The sequence below is a fragment of the Gossypium hirsutum genome, chromosome A08 (genome assembly GCF_007990345.1).
Source record: "Gossypium hirsutum isolate 1008001.06 chromosome A08, Gossypium_hirsutum_v2.1, whole genome shotgun sequence".
NCBI lineage: Eukaryota > Viridiplantae > Streptophyta > Magnoliopsida > Malvales > Malvaceae > Gossypium > Gossypium hirsutum.
Window position 1 is genome coordinate 23604662 of NC_053431.1, and position 6361 is coordinate 23611022.

At 35.5% G+C, this 6361-nt stretch overlaps 1 non-coding gene across 1 annotated transcript; it reads right to left on the minus strand.

Moving 5' to 3' along the window:
* Window positions 1-4460: 4460 nt before the first annotated feature.
* LOC121205832 (small nucleolar RNA R71) lies at window positions 4461-4567 on the minus strand. The gene has a single exon (XR_005900905.1). It is a non-coding gene; the product is annotated as a small nucleolar RNA R71 (small nucleolar RNA).
* Window positions 4568-6361: the final 1794 nt, after the last annotated feature.

The window sequence follows — 6361 nt, forward strand, 5'->3', positions numbered from 1 at the left end:
GCTTATAATAACAGTTTTCAATCGAGCATTAAAATGACATCGTACGAAGCCTTATATGGTCGCAAATGACGTACACCTTTGTATTGGACTGAGCTCAGTGAGAATAAGATACATGGGGTCGTTTGATAAAAGAGACTGAAGAGAAAGTAAAAGTGATTCAAAATAGTTTGAAAGCAGCTTCTGATCGTCAGAAATCTCACGCAGATTTGAAACGGAAAGATATTGAATTTGAGATCGGTGACAAAGTGTTTCTAAAAGTATCCCCGTAGAAGAAAGTACTTCAATTTGGTAGAAAAGGCAAATTGAGTCCGAGGTTCATCGGGTCGTATGAGATTATCGAGCGTATCAGGCTGGTTGCTTATAGATTGTTGTTGCCACCTGAGCTAGAAAAGATTCAGAATGTATTCCATGTATCGATGCTTCGATGGTATAGATCTGATCCATCACATGTGATTTCTCCGTCTGAGATTGAGATTCAATCCGATATGACATATGAAGAAGAACTGATCCGTATCTTAGCTCGTGAGATTAAAGAATTGAGAAATAAGAAAATTCTTTTGGTAAAGTAATGTGGCATCGACACGGTGTTGAAGAGGCTACGTGGTAGCCTGAAGATGTTATGAGACGACAATATACAAATTTGTTCAACGGTAAGATTTTCGGGGACAAAAATCCCTAAGGGGGAGAGTTGTAACAGTCCGGTTTAGACCCTAGTCGGAATAGTGGTTTCGGGACCACAATTTCGAGTCAGAAAAATATTTTAATATTATTTTCTGTGCTTATTATATGTGAATTGACATGTGTGAAAGTTTCGTATGAAAATTTGATTATTTGTGTGCTTAATTTTCAAAAAGGACTTAATCGTGTAAAATGTAAAAGATGTGTTCTATTTGCTAAAGTGCCTATTTGCTATGTCTTTATAATTGAGAGGTCCTTATGTTGTTATTTGACCATTGAACATATGAATTGACATTAATGGCCTTAATATAATGGTTTATTAATGTTTTAATGCAAGGATAAAATGGTAAAATGTATATTAATGTTAATTAAAATAAACAAAAGCATGAAAATCAAGCCATTTATCATACATGTTAGCCGAAATTAGCACAGAAAAAGAAAGAGAACTCAAGTTTAGGGTTCAGCTATGCTAAAGTCCAATTGAGTATGATTTTTTATCAGTTTTTGATAATTTTTACGTTTTTGTGATCCTTGCTTGGTAATCTATCAAGCCCATGTCTCAATTTTTGAAATTTATGATTTTGAGTTGAGCCATTGATGAAATTATGAGTTTTATGAAATTTGATGACAGAAAATGAAAGATATGTGTTGGGTTAGTATATTTTGTCTTTGAATTTTTGATGAATTTGGGTAATATGGGCTAAATTGTAAAAATAAGATTTTGAGGGAATAAAATGTGAAATAAATGAAATATATGGACTTAAATGAATACTATGAAAATTTGGCTAAGCATATATGTAAGAAAATTTTGTGTATTTTGTGATTTTGTGAATTAAGGACTAAAGTGTCAAAATGTGAAAATGTGAAGGCTAATTTGTAAAATGCCCTAAATATTTGTTTTTGGATTGAATTGAATGATTTGGTGAATAAAAGAGTTAAATTTGAATTTATATAGATCAAGAACCAAAGAAAACAGAATTAGATCGGGAGAAAACGAAAGTCATTGAATAGTCGCTCGTTTCCGTTCATTTCCGTACGAGGTAAGTCAATATACAAATAAATGTGTTTTGAATTGAATATTATCGATAATATGCTATTGAATTATGATAAATGACTATATGAGTTGAGAAATATGAGACATCCAAGAAAGTATCAACAAAGTTCCAACGTCCAAAATGTCTACGAACTTTAGGAATAGTTAGGATACATATGTCATGACATAGGATCTGATATGTGTTCTCGTGTAAGACCACGTCTGGGATGTTGGCATCGACTTATGATTTATGTGTAATACCATGTCTAGAACATCGGCATCATATTTGATTTTTTGTAAGACCCTATCTGGGACAGTGGCATCGATATTTGATTACATGTAAGACCATGTCTGGGACATTGGCATTGTACGAGCTTTTCGAGCTATCCACGTATCCTTATGATTCCGAACGATTCAACAGCCATTCCGAAAAAAGAATGAATATATGAAGTGTATATCTGAATCAGGTACGTTTGAAATGTATACTGTGTTTAAGAATAAAAAGGTAAGTACATGTGCAAATGATGATAAGTAATATAAGTATGAGAAAATATGCTATATGTGCAAATGAATTTGGAATATGTGAAATGTATATGAACGATGTGGTTTGTGATAGTATTTGGCTATGGAATATATGTAATTTGATGATGCTTATATGCTTAAAATGATAAGTTTATTTGTATATGGTTTACTAAGCTTTGAAAGCTTACTTTGTGTGTGTTTTCAATTGTTTTTAGATGTCAAAGCTATCGGGAGCTCGAGGATTGATAAACCATAATTTACACATATTTCTATCCCATGCTTAGCACATTTTATAGATGATTTTTCCTTAAAATTTGTGGATTCAATGTTCCTAATGCCTTAATTTCATATTTTATACTTAGATGAGCATATGAGAGTGAAAGGAACGAGAAACGGTCCAAAAACGTAGAAAATAGGCCAACGTACAAAATCAACATGGCCAGGACCTCCTCACACGGGCATACCACATGACCGTGTCAATTTGGCAGAATTAAAGCACAACTCACATGAGTGGACCACATGCCCATGCCTATTTAACAGGCTTGACCACGGCCTGAAGTAATCGCACACGGGCGTGTCATACGGGTGCGTCCCTGCGGAGCCCAAGTTTAGTCCAACTCAGAAAAGGCTAATTTTGAGGGTTCTTAGGCATTCTAAAGCCTATAAATACACCCAAGAGGAGGAGGAAAGGGGATATACAAGGAAGGAAGTAGGGAACTGCTCAAGGAAAGCTGACTGATCCATCTCAGAAGCCGGATTCATCATCAAGATTGAAGATCTCCCCTCAATTTCCCTTCAGGAGTTTTGGGTTTTTCTTTATGTTTTGTATTCATTATTCTTCTAAGATGTTTACCTTTTTAGTTATGAACTAAAACCCCTAAATACCTAAGGGGAATGAAACCTAAGATAGATCTTGTTATTATTATCTAAGAGTACATTTGTCATAATTAAGCGGAGTTGGTTGCGCGCCTAGAGATAGGGTGACAAGATTTTGTCGAATTAGGGTGAAACCTAATAAGGGGATCCATAGATCGAGTTAATGCAACCCTAGGGAGTTAATTTGAAAGAGATTTCAATTATTCAACCTAGGATTAGAAGTTGTTAGTGTCAAGAGAGATAATAATATATAACTTAGGGATTTCTACGGATCAAGTCCAATGAATAAATCGTTCAATTCAGAGTCAAATAATAAGTGAATTCTAGGTGGATTTTTCCTTAGGTATTGTCTTAATTAATCGATTTTTTCCAGAAGTAATTCCCCAATTCTATTTTTTGTGAATTCTTAGTTTAGTTAATTAGTTATTTAAAACAAACCCCATTATTCTTAGGCTAGATAATAAAAAGACAATCATTACTAGTACTTTTAGTTCCTTTGGGTTCGACAATCCAGTCTTGCTAAAGCTATACTACTATTCGATAGGTACACTTGCCTTCATCGTGATAATAGTTAGTTTTAAGAATGATTCATTATAAATATTTAAAACCTGTCACGAATATCACGTATCAAGTTTTGGTGCCGTTGCCGGGAAACTAAGATATTAGGAACACTCGATTTTTATTACTTTAGCCATTTACTTTTACTTCAATTTAAATTGTATTCTAATTTTTATTACTAATCTTTCTTTTTCCCTTTTTGTGGTAGGTTCTTCTGGTTTATGACTAAAAGAAACCCATCAGTACCATTACTTTTTGACAGTGAGATCGATTGCACAGTTCGCAGAAACCAAAGAGAAATAAGGCGAAGCTTAAGATACACAGAGAACGAGCAAGAGGACGATATTCAAACCACAACCATGAGATGGCTGAAAACCAAGAAAATCTGCTACCTCTTGCAATTGTTGTTAATCAAAATCCTGCTCCACACACTATGTATGATTATGCTAAACCTAATTTAATAGGAACTAAGTCAAGTATAGTTAGACCTACTATTGCTGCAAATAATTTTGAACTGAAACCTAACACAATTCAAATGATACAATAGTTTGTTCAGTTTGATGGTTTGCAGGACGAGAATCCTAACGCTCACTTGGCAAATTTCCTAGAATTTTGCGATACCTTTAAAATTAATGATGTTTCTGATGACGCCATTCGCCTTCGATTGTTTCCTTTTTTGTTAAAGAATAAGGCTAAACAATGGTTGAACTCGTTACCATGAGGGTCAATCACTACTTGGGAACAAATGACCGAAAAATTTTTATTAAAATATTTTTCACCGGCTAAAACAACCAAATTACGTAATGATATCTCTTCTTTTGTGTAGATGGATTTAGAAACACTCTACGATGCATGGGAGAGATACAAGGACCTTTTAAGAAAGTGCCCTCACCATGGGTTACCGCTTTGGCTACAGGTTCAAATGTTCCATAATGGCCTGAATCCTTCAACTTGGAAGATGATTGATGCAATCGCTGGAGGAACTATCAATAATAAGACACCTGAGGCTGCTTACGAATTTATTGAGGAGATGTCACTGAATAACTATCAGTGGCAAGTTATGAGAACAAAGTCGACGAAAGTAGCCGGTGTTTTCAACCTCGATGCGGTTACTATGCTATCTAACCAAGTAGAACTCTTAAATAAAAAGATTGACGGTTTGTGTGGTTCTACTCAAGTACATCCAGTGATGAGGTGCGATTCGAATGGAGGAGGAGCATGCACAGAATATCAAACCTTCAACCCTAGCATCGAGGAGGAACAAGTCCAATATAAGGGTAACAATAATTTTAGATCCCAAAATAACCCATATAGTAACACTTATAATGCAGGTTGGAGGAACCATCCCAATTTCTCGTGGGGTGGTCAAAAAAATCAAAGGCCAAAACATCCTCCGGGTTTTCAACAACCACCTTACCAGCAATAAAAGAAGCCGAACCTTAAGGAGTTGCTAACTAAATTCATCTCGATGTTAGAAACTCGTTTTCAGAATATCGAGACGGCACTCAAAAATCAACAAGCATCAATCTCGGGGCTCGAAACTCAGATTGGACAGCTCGCTAAGTTAATTTTCAAACGACCACAAGGTAGCTTGCCAAACAACATAGAATCTAACCCAAGGGAGCAACTCAACGCGATTACTAGCCAAGATAAGGAAGGGTTAGTCACACCTGAACCAGAACCAAGGCAAGAAACAGTGGTAAGCAAAGGTAAGAATGAGGTTGGCCAAAATGACCGAAAGCCGGTAAGTACAGAATATAAACCTTGTGTGCCATACCCCAATGCGACAAGGAAAGACCGCTTAGACGAACAATTTGGTAAATTCCTTAAACTCTTAAAAAAATTACATATTAACTTACCGTTTATTGAAGCTCTATTGCAGATGCCAAAGCAATGAAATTTTTAAAGGAGCTTTTAGCAAATAAGCAGAAGTTGGACGAGGCTTCACATGTGAAGCTAAACGCAGTTTGCTCAACTATTCTATAAAATAAACTACCCAACAAACTAAAAGATCCAGTGAGTTTTATGATTCCTTTCTTAATTAGTAGTTTAGACGTTAATAATGCAATAGCTGATTTAGGGGCTAGTATTAACGTCATGCCTTACAAAATGTTTAAACAACTAGATCTTGGGAAACCCAAACAGACTAGGATGAGCATTCAATTAGCAGATAAAACTATAAGATTTCCTTGGGGTATTATTGAAGATGTGCTAGTTAAAATCAATAAATTTATATTGCCCGTTGACTTTGTTGTTCGAGATATAGAGGAGGATAGCAACACTCCTTTGATTTTAGGGAGGCCCTTTTTAGCAACTGCTAGAACGATTATTGATGTTGGCACAAGTGAGCTCACACTTCGTGTGGGAGACGAAACAATCATCCTTCAAGCTTGCAATTTTGGCAACACATCGAAAATTAAAGGTGATTGTCTAAACAATTCTACTAAAACTAACAATATGGTGCAACCTACTTTGCAGGAAATGAGTTTGCAGGAAGTACATGAGTCATTTTCAAGCAATAATAAAGGACCTATTCATGAAGAAAGAGAGCTACAAATCGAGGAGCTAGATGAATGGTGGAAACATAAATCGAGAACACACGATAAACCAAAACTACGCCAGAACAAGCTCAATACCTTTCCAAATCAACTTAAGGTTGGAGATAAAGTTTTATTAGATGCCGCAGATCCTCAC